This window comes from Malaya genurostris, chromosome 3, assembly GCF_030247185.1.
Source record: "Malaya genurostris strain Urasoe2022 chromosome 3, Malgen_1.1, whole genome shotgun sequence".
NCBI lineage: Eukaryota > Metazoa > Arthropoda > Insecta > Diptera > Culicidae > Malaya > Malaya genurostris.
The window spans coordinates 99,448,449-99,469,610 of record NC_080572.1 but is presented as its reverse complement, the minus strand read 5'-3'; the positions used below and the strand labels follow the sequence as shown (position 1 = coordinate 99,469,610).

The 21,162-nt window shown below is 36.8% G+C and overlaps 1 protein-coding gene across 3 annotated transcripts in view; it reads right to left on the bottom strand.

Moving 5' to 3' along the window:
* Positions 1–21,162, bottom strand: part of LOC131436643 (uncharacterized) — a 272,026-nt gene that overhangs the window by 233,705 nt on the left and 17,159 nt on the right. Inside the window, exon 1 of one of the 3 annotated variants that reach the window (XM_058605485.1) lies at positions 8,471–9,263. The exons of 1 other annotated variant lie outside the window; for it this stretch is intronic. The gene's annotated coding sequence lies outside the window, so the exon portion shown is untranslated. Of the gene's footprint in view, positions 1–8,470; positions 9,264–21,162 lie in introns of those variants that run through there. One more of the 3 variants, XM_058605483.1, reaches the window with a different exon arrangement.

Below are 21,162 nucleotides of genomic sequence, written 5' to 3'. Positions count from 1 at the left end.
CTTGTGCCGAAAAATGTGAAATGTATCTTTGCTGTCTTTTTACCCGAGACGAACGGTTTTGAAAAATCGATTGTCGTGGTCGCTGAATCACATCGGGCATGTTCTTACAGAAAAACAAAAAATACCGAAGTGACAGTAGACGAGTTTGTGGTTTGCGTTTCTTGAGACTGTTCGAATCATACATGGGTCACGTAAATCATTCGTACGAGTATAAGTTGGATTTTTCAACACACTTTCTTTACAAGTGATATTTAGTTTTCATACGGGTGAAAAGTGTGGTACAAAAATATAATCTCGAATATTTCCAACGGAACCGGAAGTCAGATCTAGATAAAATTCAGCTGCAGGCTATGGGATCATACGGCCTTCCATTTGAATCTTTGTATGTGAATATTATTCAGCGGTTTCCGAATAATATGTATGCATTTTTATCTTTCCTTACACATTTTACCTCGTTTCTTTGGAACCGGAAGTCGAAACTGGTTAAAATTTCATTTGAATACAAGTTCATGAAAATAAGTGCAGCGGTCTTCGAGAACAAGACATTCGTGTGCACTTTTTAAATCTCATTGCTGACTTTTTAAATCTCATTGCTCTATCTGTTATTCCGACACGGGAAATAAGATCTAGACAAAATTCAATAGCAGGTTATGGAACCATAAAAAATTTCATTTATAGCTACGTTTATTGAAACCAGTTGTCTATAAGAAAATCGAGTGCATTTCAATCATTTATTGCACATTTAACCTTGTTACTTCAGAACCGGAAGTCAGATTCGAGTAATTTGCCAAACTAGGCTATGAGACAATGAGATTCATAATTTGAATTTGAGTTTACGGAAACCAGCTGTCTCCGAGGAAATAGAGTGCACATTATTTATTAATTTTTTAGCAAATTTTATCCCGTTACTCCGGCACCGTCAGTCGGATTTGGATAAAATTCAATAACAGGATATGGAACTACGAAACCTTCCAACTGAATCTAAGTTTACCGAAACCGGTCGTCATCTCCGAGGTAATCGAGTGCACATTTGGGTAACATACCCTCTGGGCTTTTGGAATTTCTAACCCCATTACAAATTGATATAATTTAAAAAAATGTAAAACATTCGTTGTAAAAATTATAAACTTATATAACAGCATAACTAAACTATCTAACTAGCAAAACATTTTCATTTTGTGCAGTTTAGAAGTTTTGAAGTTTTAAACCACTTTTTTTCTCGAAACCGGGAACTGGGAACCGTTTTAGCCGAAATCGGTTAGTTGGACCAGTGACAGTCATAACGTACCAATTGAAACAGGTTTAGATCAAATTTAGAAGGATCTTTTCATCTTTTTGCTTCGTCACTCTAAGGTTTTATGAGCACTATTTCCCACAACTCCAGAATAGGGAACTGAGGCCAATTTTTTTGGCTATCAGCTAACAAGACGAGTGCAGCAAGCGAATTATATGACATGGCTAGTTCAAAAGATTTTATTCGTTTTCAACATCGTCATGTATGGAAACACGCTCTTGAATTACTTTTTTTTAAATTTATCACCATGTAATTCCGAAGAGCAGTTTGTTGAAATCGGTTCAGCCATCTCCGCGGTTCAGCTATCGCGTAAATTGAGTGCATATTTTGTGCAATTTGTTGCACATATGACCCTGTAGCTCCGGAACCGAAAAAAAAACCATTAGCGTTCTACGGCAAAGTATAATTCCAATAAATCTATGTTTGTGCAAATCGGTTTTGTCACATACATCTATGCACATATGCATACGCACACACAACAGTATTGTATTAGACCTTTACTTGTATATTTTACGCTTTCATGACCCAGCGGCTGCCACCTACGTTGGAACGTGGTAAACTTTACCAAAAGTATTAAACTTAAAGTTTTAAAAACTCTGTAACGCCGATCCAGTTTTTCACTGAAATAAATTTCCTTGTTAAAAATGTGACAACATACAAATCAATGAAAGAAATGTTTTCGTTTTTCTAAATAATGTTTTATCTAGCTATAGATGTCTTTTGAGCGTTCCTCAATAAAACAATAAACACTTAACATTATTTTCCATGAAACCTTTGTGAATCTATTTTTATGAATATTTAAAAGTTCCGATACTTTCGAGTTTATCTCAAATTCTTCATTTCTTTTTAAATGGAACACTCTACTGCATATAAGGCTTATTTGCGACAAAATCTGGACAGCCCTAGATACGTATATCTTTGGAAATACTTGATCAACGCGTGAAATATTTCGCAGACTGATGAACGTTTGTCTATCCATTGTGTAAATCAATGTTAAAAGCATTTAGATCGACTATGGAGTCGAAAGAAGAGCTAGTGTGAAAAGCAATTGTATGCGGTCGCAATGAAAATTTGGATCTGTCTGTAAGAAAATAGGAAAATAGCTTGGTTTCCCTGCAAGCATTGTCCATAACGTTCTTAAATCTTTCGATACACGTTTGACACACGTTACAGTCAGGACTGCTGGAACCTACAGAATGATGCTCCTTCGCTATTTTGGTCTGATTTGGCATCTTGTTACTGCGTCAAAGATGCTTTGATATGGTGTAAAGCAAATGTAGTCCATGTTGTGCCGAAAGAGAAGAGTCTACCTAACTGCCAAGAATTGTGACCTATCGAGCGGTATTGGGCTCTCGCGAAAAAAGAACTCTCTCAATATAAACAACAATCTAAAACTCTAGAAAAATTTCGAAAATCTCGGACAAAAGCAGCTAAATTGGTTGCAGATGACGGCACAGGCTAATGGAAAACTTAAAAGTTCGTAGTTTATTCATGTAGTCTAATTAAGTAATTGTAATTAGTTTTAAAATAACTAATAATGCCCAATTAAATGAATTTTATGCATCTTGAATTGAACTAACAGCATATTTGTTTTTTTTTTAATTTGACTTGTCCAGACTGCGTCACGACTAAGCCTTACAATGCTGATTGTGTGATTGTGTTCTTCGAGTTAAAGCAACATGTGATATTTAAAAAAATATGTTGGTCCTTTTTAATGAATTCAGAATCTTTGTGTCATTTCCTTAGGATGCTAGTAGGTTTATGTTGTCATATTTCCATATTGCATATTGTCCATAGAAGTATCAACTTGGTTTCATTTCGTACTACTTTGTGCGACTTCATGTACAATACCAGTTTCAATGAAAGAATTGTTGTAGTCCTTCTCCTTCCTCAAAAACAGTTATTGACACAATTATTTTGAAAAATAATGATATATGCCAAAATATTTTTATTTTCAAATGAATCAAACCTGTAAACTGAGAGTAATATTTTTTTAAAGTGTTGCATTTTCTTGGTTATAAAATGTTAGATTTGAACAAAATTTGCTAGTTCTAACTAAACGCTCCACTTATGTATATCACTTTAAAAATAAACGATTACTGAAACAAAACGAGAAATCTTTTATCTGTAGAATGAATGCAAATGGTTATGTTTCGACCAAATATTATGACCAATCCACAAATCGTACGTGATTTGAGAGTTGTTTACGTTTTATCGTGATTTAGCAAATTGGAATGAAATTCATATAATCAATCATTAATCGTTTGGCTGTCGGTTTATCGGGCCGATTAGAATAGTAATTGACTTTTATCTTCAATAGTCTCATTATGCAGCCGACCGACGCAAAAAAATTGTTCATATTCGCGCTGTAAAAAATACCAGTTTCAATTCGGAACGGCCTTGGTTAATCGAAGTAGTTTTGTTGCATTGTGATTTTGACAAACGAACTCTACGTTGTCTAGATTCTAGTTTCCAGAGCATATTTATTAAATTGTCTTTATTTTCAGTAGTCATAATTGGACAGCATGCGTGAAAATACTTCAGACCAAGGCATATTTCAGTAGTTCACATTCGATTCTGAATAGAGCGAGACGAACAGCTTTCCCGAACAAGAGTTGTTCTTGATTGTTGTACGGAGCATACGCTTAGAATTAGTATAATATTTTTTTGCTATTATCAAAAAGAAAGGATATGTAATCGCTGTGAAAGCTGACTTTTGAATCTAGTCATATACCACTCGTCAAGATCGCAAAATGACTCTTTGTATCTGTCTATGAGTATGCATCTATATGTCCAAAACTATGCACTGAATTTTCTCAGATGGCTAAACCGATTCTAACGAACTTAGATTGAAATTAACAAATCCCATTTTCCCAATCCCAATTCACGATTCCATAGAACGCATCAGGATACGACTTCCGGTTCTAAAATTACAGGATGAAAATAAAAAAAAATCAATTTCGAGAGCGTGTGTCTATACACGTTGATGTAAAAATCTGTCTAATTTTATGAACTAGCGATAACTTTTATTTGGTCTTGTTAGTTGATGGCCAAAAAGATTGATTTCGAATGTATCGATTCTCGGTTCCCGGTTCCGAAAGTGCCGAAAATCGTAATCATAAACTCAACAACTGTTTCAAATTGTAGAGTATGCTAGTTTACCTTTGAACAAACTTTCTTGTTTCTATTCAAGATTCAATGAATAGATTTTGGAAGAATATCACCGTGATATTTATGAAAACATGACTACTATAATAAATTTATCATCACTAGGTGGACACAAAGAGGTTTTAAAAAAAGTTTCTATATGTTTTCATTGAATTTCATATAATTCAGAATATTTAAATTTTAACAATCAGAGTACCAAATTGAAACGTATCAGGTAGAGAGAGTGGAAATGTCAACTTTCTATTATAAACAATTCGAGAACAACGGATGGGCTCTTCTTCCCAAATGCAAAATGTTTGGTTCACGCACTAGCAATTAGGAACAACAACTTAAAAAAAATTAGTTTGTTCATAGGTTTTTGTGATATTACCGCAAATAACTACAGAAAACCTGATTCACTTAGTGGTTTAATGATGCCTATCTCATATCACATATATTCTCATATATTAAACTGTAGTATTCTTCATAATAATCTTCTTGGATTCTTGAAAGAAAACAGAAAAAATGGTTTGGGCATAACTATTATAAACTTAAAATCAAAACGGTTTGAATTTTAAACAAAATTCCTCCTATATTTCCGGATCCAGACAAAATTCAATAGCACCATATGGAACCGTATGACCTTTCATTCCAAGCCATCTTTGAGAAAAATAAAATAGTTTAATTTGGAAATTTTCGCTCACTATATTTAGTTCTTCCGGAAGAGGAATCCGGAGAGCGGTATAGCCGATGTCGATTTATATGGCCAGCGATACCGGAATTCGGGGACCGGTATAAGTTTTAGTGGTCATCAGTGTACAAGATCTAGATCTGAGGAAATCAACCCATCTTTACATCTTATTTTATAAAAGAAAGGACTTAAATTTGCACTTTTTGACGTAGGACTACGCGTTTTTTCTCTATATATGTTAGGGTTGCAAAATCAAAATACGTTAAATGAATTGGAAAAACTGTATCAGATTTAAATATCTATAATTTCATCGGTTTTAAACAGATTTTCGATACCTATTACTAATAGGAAACATTTCTACGAGTGGATTAGTGTAAATAAAACTATATATTTCAGATATTTGGTGAGCGAAACTTTAACTAATAACGAGCAATGTCCAATTTTCCGCGTTCGTTTAGATGTAGGGGCAGCACAATCTACAGTTTTGCACACATTGCTATAAAAAATTAATATCATAATAAAACATGTACTATTCTTATTTGGTATTTATGTTTCGTCTTGGACTCATCATTGCGTAGCAGTTCATGTTGAATTTCCACTACCCTCAGCAGTTCAACATAAACTACTAATCAGACGTAAAGTTATCTGTACTTGAGACAATTTAACGTGTACCGAAGCACAGTGTTTTACCGATGAAATTCGGTACGTAAATAGGCTTATGACATACAGTCATTTCCAGTTAATAGTTATTTAGGGGTTTTGGTTACAAGTAACCGGCATGTACTAAGCGCACATGACTATTTTTGACCAATACAAAATGTAAACCATTGTCGAAAACGGATCATTTCTTCTGGTGCTTTAAACGGCACCGTGGTGAGAGTCTTCCACCAACACCAACAAACAAGAGATCTTCCGCGTAACTCATTTGGATTCAATTTAGAACCTGGTTCACCTGAATTTTGAGCTTAATAAAAGGTATAAAATAGATTTTCATAATTTAGTTCCCGAATACAGGTTTAAAATTTATAACTAAAACTCTGAAAATGAATCCTGGTTCTAGATTCTGGATCTTAATTTTTAAAATTGAGTTTAGTTCCTTAATTTAAATTGGTATTCGTATCCCGAATTCTATTTCAGTAACTTCCGAATTCTCAAGATATGAATGCTAAATCTGGATTCTGGAACAATATTTAAGATCTGAACTCCGAACCAGAATTTCAAAACTGAGTTCTGAACCATAATTTGATTCCTGATTTCAGTTTTCAAACTTCTTTCCTGAATTCAGTTTTTAGAATGTTATTACTAAATTCAGTTCCGGAATTCAGAAACTAACCCCTAAATGCCCATTCCTGAGTCGGCCAGTATTAGCCGAAAACGACCTTTTCGTCGGGCATGATAATACAGACGTGGCACTTCGTGGCACGAAACGTAAAGAAAAGTAAAAACGACTTATGTTGAATGGCTGAGTGGCGTGGCAGTTCAATATGAACTGATATGTACTGATCAGTCAAAAACGAAATGTAAATAGAAAAAAATTGAAAACAGCAATGTACGCTTAGTAAAACCCGGTAACTTGTAACCATAACCGCTAGATGATGTACTATTCGATACTTTTTGATTAACTGAAATAAAATCATAAAATAAAAAAAAAATAAAGATATGTCATTATTCCATTTTTGCGAATACACTCTTTGGTATAACCTCAATCCCCCGAGAAGTTGCGAATCGAGCATTGGCTCTTTATGATAATAACTCATTTTGTTTGTAAAAAATCAATGCAAATTATGATATCCGCATGCATGTTATTTATGTACATTGTATGCAGTTGGTAATAATAGTCTCGATTACTTACAATACCAAGAAATACGCAAAAAAAAACATCGTATACAGTAACAGTATAAAATATTAAAGTATTATAAAATTGATTGCCAATTTAGTTAGCATACGATAATTTCAAGCAGTTTTAATTTTATATTGACGTATAAACCTCCGTTTTTAGAACTTTTTGTTGTATTACAACTTCGGTTCGCTCTGGAATTGGTATACAAAGTCTCGGTATTCCAATCGTTCCCTGGAATTCAATCACTCTGTTTCAACATAATTCGCAGCCAATTATTAGCGTACGAAACTGTTACCTGGCTAGTGCTGCTATCCTACTGACACTAAGAATTCTTATAGGTCGGGCTGGAACATAAGAAAACTGGTTCTAAAGAACAGCGTCCTACGTATTTAACTGCTAGCCCGGGATATTTATTCAATGTCTAAAGGTTTCTTTTTATTAGAATTTTAAATTAAACATCAAATAACTGAACGTACAGAGTAAATATAAGCCATCGTCGCATCAGGTAAAGAATTACGGAGATCGATCACCGTTCTAACCCAATGTACGTTTATTTAAAATGACAACGCGAAATATACTAACAACTAGAACACACAAAAATAACAAAAAAGCATTATAAAATCTACTGTCAAAATTAGTTCCATCAATCTTCGACGTGATTCAAGAACACTTCACCACAACCAGTCTTGTGTTGTTCATTCTCATGACCACTATGTGTGTCGAACAAGGAAATCCCCAATTTAATTTCCTTTATGATTCCCATATGCTATACCTCCATCCGAACCACCGAAGGAAACCTAACACGCCCAGCATATCATCGAAACAGGAGGGCCCGAATAGTTCACGATTGATTACAGTGCTTTCTTCCGATTAGCTTTTAATGGACTCAGCCGATCGAAATCGGAAGGAAATTAACCCCACTGCTGCTAGCGAAACCATGATCATTGCCATCGTCATCATCATCATCGTGGTTCGTATCCAGTGGACAGATTGTGTTCACCACCAGCAGAAGGAACATCACGGTTGGATTTCCGTCTATGATTTCCATCGCTGAATGACCCAGTTAAATAGATAATCAATTATGGATTCTCAAATTGGATTATTGATCGAACAAGAGGGAAACTATCCGACATGACGGTTGGTTCAAGACCAGTAGCTTAAGGGGTCATTAATTCAATTGGAATACCTCGGTTTCTCTCAACACGGAAGACCATTGAAATGCATGTAATTGAATTTACCGCGGTGCATATTGTAGGACCTGTGTGGGGGGTAAACAATAGAAAGGCAATTTTCTCTCTGCTACCAAACTAATCCAGTGAAAGATACATCGTTTCAGCAGATGAGTAATCCTCTTTGCTCAATCCAGTGGTAACTAATTTACTTCACAGCTTCTTTCCAAACAACAACAATTCAACGCCACTGTCGTAGAAGACGAGTTGCACGCCTTTTCACCGACAGTTTTCCACACTCGGAGTTTCCCATGGCATTAGTTACGTACGAAAATAGATCTGTAATCATTTGGCTTTTTCGTTTCCATCCCATAGAGCAACTCACATTCTCTTCCAAACTGCACCGTCTTTCACTGACGATTTTATTCTACCGCAATAAAATTCACTTCACCAGGCCTAATTAGACACGTCACTTCTGAAACCGAACCAGGACCGATGGAACACTTTTGTTTATTATTTTGAACAGTAAACCGATCTCGAGCTGACACTGTAACGCCAATATGGTCGCGTGTGCACAATACGAATCCCGTGCGATTGGACGTTTTTCGAAGTCCAGCTTTTGTTTTTTGACACAGTTATTATTGTTGATATCGCTTGCACGGGTATCCGTCTGTTACTCCGCCTCTGATTGTCCTTCCGGTACGGCAAATCCCTTCGAGCTAGCCTGTACACAGGAAAGGTAATACGGTTGTTCACTTGTCAAAAGCTCACGATGTACTAAAACAAACTCTCTTGCCGCATCGCATCGCAAGTGCTTGCTGCTGAATCAAATTTCAATTTTTCTTCCTTCCATTTCGATCGCATGTGTTTCATTCAACCAACCAGCCGACCACCAACCGGCCGACCGACCGACCGACCAACCAACCCGCTTTACGGCGAATAGGCTGCGCTATGTTTGCCTCTCGTGTCGCGTGCTCCAGTCCCGGTCATTGGCAAGTAAACCGCCCGCTACTGCTGCTATTGCACCGGAAAGCAACTGCAGTTCGTGCCGTTGCTGCTGTTTGTTGTCGTTTTGCCCTAAGAGTTCTACAACGCGAGCTATGCTCGGCAACATGGCTGGAACGAGAGATTCGAAGTTGTTTATGCTCCCGCGAGCATATAATTTTATCGTTTTCGTTAACCGGCGTTCTCTCCCTCTCCCAGCGAGAGAGAATACAGTTGTTCGGCCGGATCGGCTCTGTAGGACCATAAAACCAAAACAAACCATACGACCGGAATGGGTTTAGCTGCGGCGAGGAAGACACCAGAAGCTTACTTTGAAGCAAAACACGCATTGTTCATGGCTGCTCTCTCTCTCTCTCTAGGCCCAGTCAGCCGGGATCGAAAAGATGACGCAGTATCATAGAGGTGACTCATGTTCACGACGAGGTCGTTACTGGTACACACTGAGATAGATCTCAATCACGTTGCACAATCCACTCACAGTATTGAGAAGTGTTACTTTGAGGGTATGCAGAAGTTTTACCATGATAGTGCATTGTAACTATGTTGGGCGAGGGAGGGGTTGATGTGAGAGATGTAGACAATTTTCTCCAATGTCCCACACTGAAAGAAAACGCCAGTCGCCTTTTGGATGTAACTCATTCAATACAATATATAGCGGAGGATTCCGACTATTTAATGATAAAACAATTTGCATGATCATATAAAGACTGTCCCAGAAAGTATGAATGCACTTGGATTTCGCTGTAAATAATTCACAAGTGTTAGATATTCAAATTTTATTCGATATACTGATAATACTAGGCTACAACAACAGAATATTATTCTCAACATTTGCTACTCAGCCATTGTAGACTAGCTGGCGCACCTTCTTGCGAACGTTCCTCATTAAATTCTGTACAGAGTTCTTGGCGACAAGTTTTGACACTTTTTTCCAATCATTTTCGAACTGTTGAATGGTTTCGGCTGCCGAGACATGTTTCCTAAGATGTGCCTTCGTTAATGCCCGAAATTCCTCAATTGGTCGAAGTTATGGGAAATTTGGTGGATTCATGTCTTTTGGGACGAAAGTGACATTTTTGGTAGTATACCATTCTACCATTGATTTCGAGTAGTGGCAAGAAGCAAGATCTGGCCAAACAACAACAGGATCCTTGTGGCTTCGAATCATGGGTAGAAGTTGTTTTTGTAAACATTCCTTGATGTATATTTCGCTCTTCATTGAAGCAGTGGTGATGAAGGGTTTCAAAATCTTACCGCAGCTACAAATTGCTTGCCAGACCATAGCTTTCTTACCAAATTTTTCGACTTCAATCGATGTCTCGGACTGGTTTAACACTTGCTCTTCTCGCATCGCATAATATTGTGGTCCCGGCAAGGATTTGTAATCGAGTTTCACGTAGGTTTCGTCGTCCATGAATTATGCAGTTCAAATTTCCAGCAAGAATCGTATTGTACAGCTTTCGAACCCTCGGGCTGATCGATGCTACTTGTTTCGGATTACGTTTTGGTTGTTTCTGCTTCTTATAGGTTCGAAGATTCAAACGTTCTTTAGCACGAAGAACATTTTACTTTTTTTGGCCACATCCCGAACTAAAACCTCCTTCTTTTCCTCGAACGCCTTCAGTATACGTTTATCCAACTAAGGGTTAGCAGGACTTTTTTTTCGACCCGTTTTCGGTTTATCCTCAAAGGTGTTATTCTCACCGAACTTCCTGATTGCATTTCGCACGGCTTTTTCACTTACTCCTTCCATTTTTGCTATCTTTCTCAGTGACAGTCCGCGTTCTGTGCACCATTTGTACACAATTTTTCGACGTTGTTCTGCTGAAAGTCCACGCATTTCGAAACAAACTAATGAAAACGAATAAACAACTGCACAAGTGGTTAGAGTAAACAACAGGACGCAGCGATAAACATTGACAGATTCTGAGTCATTGCGAAATTGCAGCGGTTTTTGGTTGCGTTCATACTTTCTGGGACAGTCTTTAGAAAGAATTTTTAACTATTCCGTTATAATACTAACGTAACAGTGACAGACAGATACCAGTATTTCGAATGGTATTTGCATTCATCCTCAGTGTAGTAGCTTAAAAATCTGTTGATACAAGGAGGATGAATGCAAATAGCATTCGAAATACAGGTATCTGACTGAAACTATTACGTTAGTATTACAACGGAATAGTTAAAAATTGTTCAGAGTGGAATTCAAGGGAGTTCTCATTTTTTTTTTCAAAAACGGATTAGTTTCATTCCACTAACCGCTCAAACCCCAAACATTGATAAAGTAACAGTTTTTTATCATGATTTATTATTCGTGAATTTGGAAAAGATTTTTTTTGTGCATCGCTTCTGTGACGAGAATCGACAACAAGAAAATAGAACAAGGAGTAGTTGGTTCTGAAGACTTGCACAAAAACTCGGACATTTCACGACGAATCAAAACGCATACTCGAGGAGATAACGAACGAGAATAACTGTGACTTGGCAAGCAATTGCGAACTGCTGCGAACTAATATCAAGGCTTCGTTGCAAATGCAAATGAATAAACTATTTTTTGGAATGATGGTCAACTAATCGTTCTTTTGTTTTAAACAACCGAGATTTTTTTTGCGTACATATTTATCAATTTCCAATACACAACAAAATAAAATCTAAAAGATTCGTATTTTTACAGGAATGAGAGCTTTATAAGCAACGAGAAAAAAAATGGACATAGGTTCGTAGTAATAAAGTAACTTCCTTCCCATTGAAACAGTGATTCAAAACCATGTGACAACACGAGCCCAGACCACACCGACAGTGTCAGGATAACACGTGCGCATACTTAATCCCTTTACTGCGACAATAATTTAATGACATAAAATTCGCTAACGAAACAGCAACGACTATGACAAACAGTACGCGATAAAAATTTAATGACAAAATGTGATGCTCTCACCCAGATCGCCGGCAGAGCACGAAAGAAAGCAAATAAAAAGAGCACCAGATGAAACTTTTTTGATAAAACTGCATCTATGTGTACCACACTGTTACACCCTAGCCCTACTTACTGTCTACGTCTATGCTCCCCCACATACGGACAGTACGTTGCATGTGCATTATCATGTGCAATTCGTTTCCTGTTTGCACTGTTTACTTGCAACGAGCAGGTCACAAACCCATCGGAAGTTTTACGAGCTAGCTTGTTGAGCTGCACAGTCAGCAAGGATTACCGAAATGACATTTTCCGACCGGCCTGAGCCATTTTCCTAGCTTTTGTTGGACAAACAAAACCGGTTCAAATGTGCGGCACATATTCCCAGCAACTTATGTTGTAATCACGTCTTCATGAAAGCTCGTCAATTACCTATTTTTATTACGTACCTTATATCGGAAAATTTGTGCAGACAGTAGCATTAAAATTGATTTTCGACATACCTGAAAATGAAATAAAGAGAAAAATGCATTCGTTATTTATTTTGCACTTGCAATCTATTATGCAAACTTAAACTTGCAACGAGAATTGTTTCACCGGACAACTGTTTCAGCGTAATTGAGGTAACATTTTTGTAACAGACAATAGTATGGCATCAGAAAACATATAGGAAGTTGACTGCATGTTGCGAATTTACATTATGAAAGCATTCTATAATCTCTATTCCAGATATCTCCGTCGGTTTACAATGCACTGTGTGGGGGTAAACATCATTTACTCAGATCTACCGTACAACTAGAGATTCTATATACGTTCCTATGTTTGATGCATAACATCAAAGGGGCCAGTTCGATATTATCCTGGAGGAAAAAGTTCCTCTATGCACAACAATGGCTACCATCGTCCCGATATTACTGCAGGATTAACGAAACGTTTATATCGACTGAAAACGAACGGAAACATTGCCTGCGGGAACTGTGTAAGAACCGAACGGGATGAGGAATGAAAATATCAGAAATCTACGAACCATGAATGTACATTACGATAATGTTGATTGAAGGATGGCTGCAGTGATGGACGAAAAATCAATACGCTTTTTATTATAATCTGAAAGTAATTCACAGAAAGGTGGCCGAAACTAACTACTTACTAGTGCTGAACCTTTGATAGCGAACATCATACCATCAAAAGCAATTCAAAAGTAACAACTAAGCACTCGTAAAGATTGACTCTGTACACTGAAGTCTTTTTTTATGCGAACCGCATAACTCTGAAACTTCGCATAAAAAAAAACCGCATAACTCTGAAACTTCGCATAAAAAAAAGACCGCAGAAGGGCAAACCGCATAACTCTGAAAATTCGCATAAAAAAAACGCATAACTCTGAAACTTCGCATAAAAAAACCGCATAACTCTGAAAATTTGCATAAAAAAAGTCGCGTAAAAAAAACCGCATAAAAAAAGACCGCATAAAAAAAAGACCTCAGTGTATTTGCATATCAATACATACGTATTGAATATTCGCATATTGAGAAAAAGCCGATTCTCAAACTTCTTGTGATATAAAACGCTAAATCGCAGCAAATTTGTAGGAAATATTTTTGATACACCACGAATATTTCAATTTTACGTGAACTCAAAAATTCGCATAGGACTGATCTGCGAGTATGGACAGAACACTTGTTTGTTAGAGCTTTGGTATATTTTTTATATTGATGTATCTGACGAAAAGTGTGAGACTTTTAATGACTGTATTGAAACAAGTTATGTGCTTTTTATCCTTTTCCGTAGAAAGCTAATTAAATTGCTGGAAAAACCGAAAAGAGCCTCGGAGACCCATAGTGTTATATACCATTCGATTCAGCCCGACGAAATGCAACAAAATTTCTCGGAGATGAAATAATCGATTTCCAAATACTTAGACTCGTTTGAAAGCTACTATTAGATTATTTGATAAGCTCGAAATTCTAGTGGCCGAGGATAGAATCTTACATATATTTTAATGAGACAATTTACATGGCAAGAGAAAGGCATTATCACACCACTAGGTGTATTAAAAAGCGTTTTTTGCATAGAACTATATTATGAAACGTTTATATAATTCAATGTATCTATATATCTTGGAAACACTTCCTCTCTCCTCTTCAACTCTACCGCCAGCAACAGCCCCTTGGCGTTGTTTGCAATGGTGAAATTGAACAAGACAAGCTAAATTTGAAATAGTTTGTGATCGATTTTCTTCTTTAAATGATAACAATAGAAAGTCTTAGCATTACAAACCTTTTGTGGAATTTGACCTTTCTGTTCCAACATATTTCGCAGCCGATTCTTAACGTACAGAATCGTTGCATGGCTAGAACTACGATCCTATTGACACTAAGAGTCCTTCCAGAACGGGACTGGCTTGTAAGACCAGCGTCCTATGCATTGAACCACCAACCCGGGCATGATAACAATATAATAATCCATTATTATTGTTCAATATTTACAGTGCAATATTCGATCAGTAATTCCGTTGATCGATTCTCATTCACGATACAAAGCTTTTTATTTTCGTGTGAATTATACGATGAACAAGAGAAACGCGAACCAAGAACATGGACACTGTTCAAAAAAAATTTTGCTCGCATCGGATAAAATTATATCAATAGCCCAAATATATGCAATTGTTTTTATAGACGAATTTCGCGCCAGCTCAAACAAATGTTGGCAGCACCTCTCAGATTTCAATTAAACTTTCTAGACACAAAAAGCCATTTTTCATACGTTGTTTTGCCAAAATTGATTTGGCCTTTTTTTGAAAATGAGTAAGCATTTTTTAACATTTTTTTTGTTCAAATAATTATAGTCGAAAAATGACAAATCCTATAACATTGTGTTGTAGTAGAGATTTTCTCAAAATGCAATTCGAGTGTTACACTTTTTCTTGTCCAAGCTGCGTTTTTTCCATTTTTTCAGAATCATCCAATGAATTTCAGTGTATGACGAGATTTCCCAAAATACTCTACAGTTATTTGTCCGATTTTTGCAAAATGTATCTGTACTGATTAAGAATTTTTTTTATTTTTTCACTGATCACCCTGTAATTTCGGAATCGGAAGACGGATCCATATGAAATTCAAAAATATTCAACGGGTAACATTTGAGTCTAATTTTGTGAAAATGGCAGTGCTGCCATCTCGGAGGAAAATTAGTGCATATTTTTGTCACACACATACACATACATAGAGCGATCTCGACGAACTGATTCGAATGGTATACAAAACAAGGTGGGCAAAACATTTCAAATTTACATTTCAAAGAACCGTTCAGTGATGCAGAGTTCTATTGAAAGAACTAGTTCTCCAGAGTCATTTGTTCGTTCTTTTCATAGTTGGTTTACGAGAGCTTAGTTTTGTTAGGTCAAGCGAACAAAAACAGCTCCCAACTTCAAGGTTTCATGATGAAACTGTCTTATTATAGAACTACCGTTCGAAAAAAGAACTATTGCTCATGCATTCTTTCACAAGAACTAGAACGGTTTAAAAGTTCACGAACAAATTGCCCATCTCTCGGTTCAAAATTCGGTTCTCGCGATTATTGCATAGTCTTTCTCTATGATAGACGAAAAAGCGCATTTTTTTAAATGTATCACTTCAACTTCGATATCGTGTTAACAGAGAGACGACTTTTTCAAACTTGACAATTTGATTTTTGCATGTATAAAAACGGTTTTACCTTTCTCTATAGAAAGGTATTAGAATTGCTGGAAAACCGACTTTTGAACGGAGCATCGGAGATCCATAGTGTTACATACCATTCGACTCAGTTCGACGAGATCGGAAAATGTCTGTGTGTGTGTGTGCGCGCACTTTTAGAAGATATTTATACGCGCTCAATTTTTTCAGAGATGGCTGAACCGATTTTAACAAACTTAAGCTCGTTTGAAAGCTACTTTCGAGCCATTGATCAAGTTCAAAGATCAAATGGCTGTGACTTTTGGTTCCGGAGATATGATTGTATAAGTGACGTAACCGACATAGCGCGTTGCATTTATACGCGCTCAATTTTCTCAGAGATGGATGAACCGATTGTAACAAACTTGGGCTCGTTTGAAAGCTACTGTCGGGCCATTGATCAAGTTCAAATATCAAATGACTGTGACTTTTGGTTCCGGAGATAATGATTGTATAAGTGACGTAACCGACAAAACGCGTTGCATTTATACGCGCTCAATTTTCTCAGAGATGGCTGAACCGATTTAGTTTTAGTTGGATCTCGTTGTCACCCTTTTTCTAGAAGGGAGGAGCCAGGCATGGCAAAAACACGGATCCGTTCTGCACGGTACTCACCTTTACTCGTGAGCACACCACCAGGAGTATTGAATGCTACGCTTCGTACCCGTGTTGAAAAACACACACCGATCGCATTAGAAAAAGCACCCGTAGCGGTGGTCGTGTAATTGTCAAACACCGGTGCTTGGATTTTCGGGCAGCACTGAAGTCAAGTGTTCCTGACTTCGGCAAATACCGAAGCCGAGTGTTTCCGATTTTGCCATATACGTTGCTTGTACTATAAGCACCTATAGCGCCACGGTATGACGAAAAATGCGTTTGAATGGTTAATTCTTTTTTCATCAATACGCGTCTGATTGAATTCAATTGATTGACAATATAACCAACGCATGGGTGCTATGCGGTGCCTTCGCGAAATTGAAAACACTCGGCTCCGGTGTTTAACGAAATTAAAAACACGCGGTTTCGGTGTATGCCGAAGCTTGAAACCCTGCCTGCCACAAGTTGATGAAAAGAATGGCGAAATTGAACGAATTGGGCTTTGATCTGCTTCCCCACCCCCCATACTCGCCAGATTTAGCCCCAGTGACTACTGGCTCTTTGCTGATCTTAAAAAAATGCTCCAAGGAAGATTTGGCTCAAATGAGGAGGTCATCGCTGAAACTGAAGCTTATTTTAAAGCGAAAGATAATTTTTTTATAAACATGGTATTGAAAAATTGGAAAAACGTTGGAACCATTGTATCACCCTAAAAGGTGATTATGTTGATGAATAAAAAAAAAATTTGCAAAAAAAATGTTGTTTCCATTGTTAGTCTCGGGACTTATTGATCCATGTGTTAGTGCACATTGTTATTGTCTGTTGCGAATTGAATTGCACACAACTCTTTATAAAACTGGATGTAAGCAACATTATTTGTCTTATTGCATTGAAGTAAATGCACACGTTTAATGTCAAGATGCATTTGCTCCTTAAGCAAACCTTCAAGTTTCATATCAAAGGTAGAATTTTGCACTGCCTGAAGTCAACAACAATTGTATTCTTTCGTGTCGGTGGTAGCTTTTGTTCGTTTGGTTCACTCATTTCGAGGTCGTTCTATTGTTCACTACACAATACTGTACTTGGTTTCTTCTGGCCCGAACGTAAGCGGTTTTGTTTTATCGACTGACTTGGATGAGATATGAAAGCGACCTGACTTATGCTCGTTTGAAAGCTACTATCGGGCCATTGATCAACTTCAAAGATCAAATGGCTGTGACTTTTGGTTCCGGAGATATGATTGTATAAGTAACGTAACCGATAAAAAGCGTTGTATTTTTACGCGCTCAATTTTCTCAGAGATGGCTGAACCGATTTTAACAAACTTAACGTTTAAAAGCTACTGTCGGGCCATTGATCAAGTTCAATGATCAAATGGCTGTGACTTTTGGTGGTATTTTTATTGTATTTTGTATTTTTACGCCCTCAATTTTCTCAGAGATGGCTAAACCGATTTAAACAAACTTGGGCTCGTTTGAAAGCTACTATCAGGCCATTGATCAAGTTCAAAGATCAAATTTTTGTGACTTTTGGTTCCAGAGATATGATGGTATAAGTGACGTAACCGACAAAACACGTTGATTTTTACCGCTCTTATTTTGGGATCACCTCTATTGTTCAAAAGTTTAAGCACCTCGAAAAATGTCCTCATGCAAAATTTCGAGATGACACTAAATCTCGACGTTTCATGCAATTCTAAAACTTTTGGCATCAAAAATTTTTTTCAATTACGAAAATTTCATTTCCCCATATTATTCATATAACATCGATTTATTGGCAACAATATGTGTTCACGAATAAAACAAAATTATTATGATATTTTGCATGCTGAAAATAACATCAGAATATACTCACATTGCGTGGATAACATTTTTTGTTTCGATATATAACGGTTATTTTACATTCTGGCAGGTTGCATCCATTGTATGATACACAATAAAACTTGAGAGAACACCCTTTCAAAATATCGAAAAGTCTTCTTAATCCATAAATCATTTGTACTTCACACACCGACCAAAATGATGCCAACGCCAGGAAAAAATCTGTTGTTATAGTTTATTTGTTGAAGCTTTATTTCACGAAAACTGGTATGTTGTCGAAAGACCACAGTATATATTTACCAATGGATTCTGACATTCTATTTATCTGAAATCTGTTTTTTTATATAAGATAAATCAAAATTTGGTTTGACGTGTTTAGTTTTCTTTAAAGTTTAAAATGTTTTTCATGTAATTTTTCCGGAAACTTGTAATTACCATATTATTACCAATTTTCCCGTTCCGCCCGGCAAGTAGGACAATCCGTCTCTCGAACCGTTACTTGAAGCATATATATTTTAGTTTGATCATGTGCACAACAAAGCGAACCTGGGCTACAAATTCAGATGGAGTGCACTGCTATAAACATAAACCCATTGGTGAATCTGACTAATCTTGTTTATGAATGCGCCAGCACGTTTCAGCCTACATGCAAATGGGCAAACATTTAATCACAAATTATTACGGTAATGATATTTTTGCCTCGATTTATTCCAGCCGAGAGACGTGTTGAATCTGCACAATGCAACAAATGCTGCACATCCAGCAAACGAGACAAATTAAATATTATTAAAATTCGTTTCGCTTTTACCGGGATGCACGGTGGTGCGTTACCAGACTGCAATCAGATAGCTCAAGAAGATCTGCACAGACATGACTATTCGTTAGCACTGGTGTCAATGCGGGACAGCCGTTTACTCTTACCAACCCATAAATAAAGTAGTCGATTGATGGTCAATGCCTTTGGATTCGGTTACTTAGTCCTATAAATTCGCTGACCAAGAGTTGCAGTTTATTAGCATACTTCCAGCCTTAGTCCTACAGGTCTAGTATGGACATTGAAAGAACGGTTGCAGTACCGGTGTCAGCCTATAGCAAAATGTACCCGGTGGCAGAAAAAGAATTATAGCCAACGATTATAATTCACTGTGGTATCGTGCTTTCGCGTTTTGCGTTGTCCACGGGAAGTTTATGTCACCGGTCTCTCAGAGCTAGATAGATTATTGAGCGGTTGGCCGTCTCTTGTGCGTCTAGTGGGACGAGGGTATCGCCATAACTCATAAATTTAAAAATTCTACACATGCGACAGATGTTCTTTGTCTTAACCCGTGGTGGTCACAGAAAACACATTAGTTTAATGCAAGAAATGACAACTTACTGGAATCAATATAGGGTAACCGTACTCATGTTCACCCTAAACCTTATATTCATTACATCTATTCGAAACTATCAGGTAGAGTAAGTTATCTACTACTAGGCTTGCCACCGGCACGGATTTATAAGAATTTTGCCAGACCGTAGTCCGACCTCTTGAAGATTCATATGATTCAATTCGTTATAAGGTTGAGTAATCATTAATTTAGCTTAACTTTCAATCAATACCCAACGTAAGACATCACTATCCAGAGATGCTATTAAACGTATTTAAAAAAATGACGAATTTTGAAACAAATCTCATTCGGAGTTCCTACTCTGAAAAAATCAATTTGAAACATTTAATCTATTTACAAAAAACACTATTTTCAATTTTAATGAATTTTTATTCCAAGATAGGGAATAATACTCCACACCAATCGTCCATGTTTTGCAAGATGTGAACTTTCAGGGAAAAAAAGTTTTTTTAACTAAACATTTTTCTTGTCCAGTACTGATACTTCATGCAAATATCGGGCAACTATTTATAGATTATTGGGTGAAATCTCTTCACAAATTGAGTTTCATTGGATGATAATGACTTTCAATTTTGTCAGACTCTGCCAGTTTATAGGAAAATCAATCATTTTAGTTCAGTTACGTTCTGCTTCGCACGGCATTACATTGAACATATATTGTCATGACACTGAAAAAAGGTGGGAGGGTAATATCACAGACGTAACTGGAGGACGTGAATACGAATAAAATTGACATACTTATATCCCATTTCCGAATATCGATAATCGTTCGTATTAGTTGATTGATTGTGTGTATTTTGCGACGTTTACTCATTTAGGGGTTAGCCAAATTTTGTGCTAGGGCGCTTAACCGTTTTTATTATTTTTACGTTTCGTCTTTGACTCATCAGTGCAGAGCAGTTCAAATTGAACTGCTTAGTGCTAAACTTGGCAGTTCAATTTGAACCGCTAACCAGACGTAAATTTTCTGCTACTCACAGAACACTTTTTGTTTTGCAACTGCGTTCAATGTTTTTTTCTGACGTGCCGAACGAAAATGTGTATAGTTCTTTTTTACTTTTCTCATATAGAAAGGCTGTGAAAACCGACTTTTGAGCCGAGACCCGGATAGCCGAATGTCATATATCAGTCGACTCAGCACGGCGAACTGAGCAAGTGTGTGTGTGTGACACTTTTCACAGAGATAGCTGAACCGATTTTCACAAACTTAGATTCAAATAAAAGGTCTTAAGGTCATAGAATCATTAGAACATTCCAATTTTTATTCGGATCAAACCCCTGGTTCCGGAGGTAGGGGGCTTAGTGTAAAAATATCAATTTCAAGAATATTTTTCCATAAGCTACCTTTTTATATTGGCTAGTGAATTTCTCTAGTTTGCAGACCATGAGAGTCTGTAACTAAATAAACTATTGATAGTCCCATAAATGATTTGCTGAATTTTATCCAAGTCCAACTACAGGTATTCTTTTTCTCCTAAATTCAAATCGTCATAGAGAATCGCAAAAAAATGTGGGTCATATTAGTATATGATTGAATGAACGTTAGGACACTATGCCAATATCCTTCTTTCGGTTTCGGAA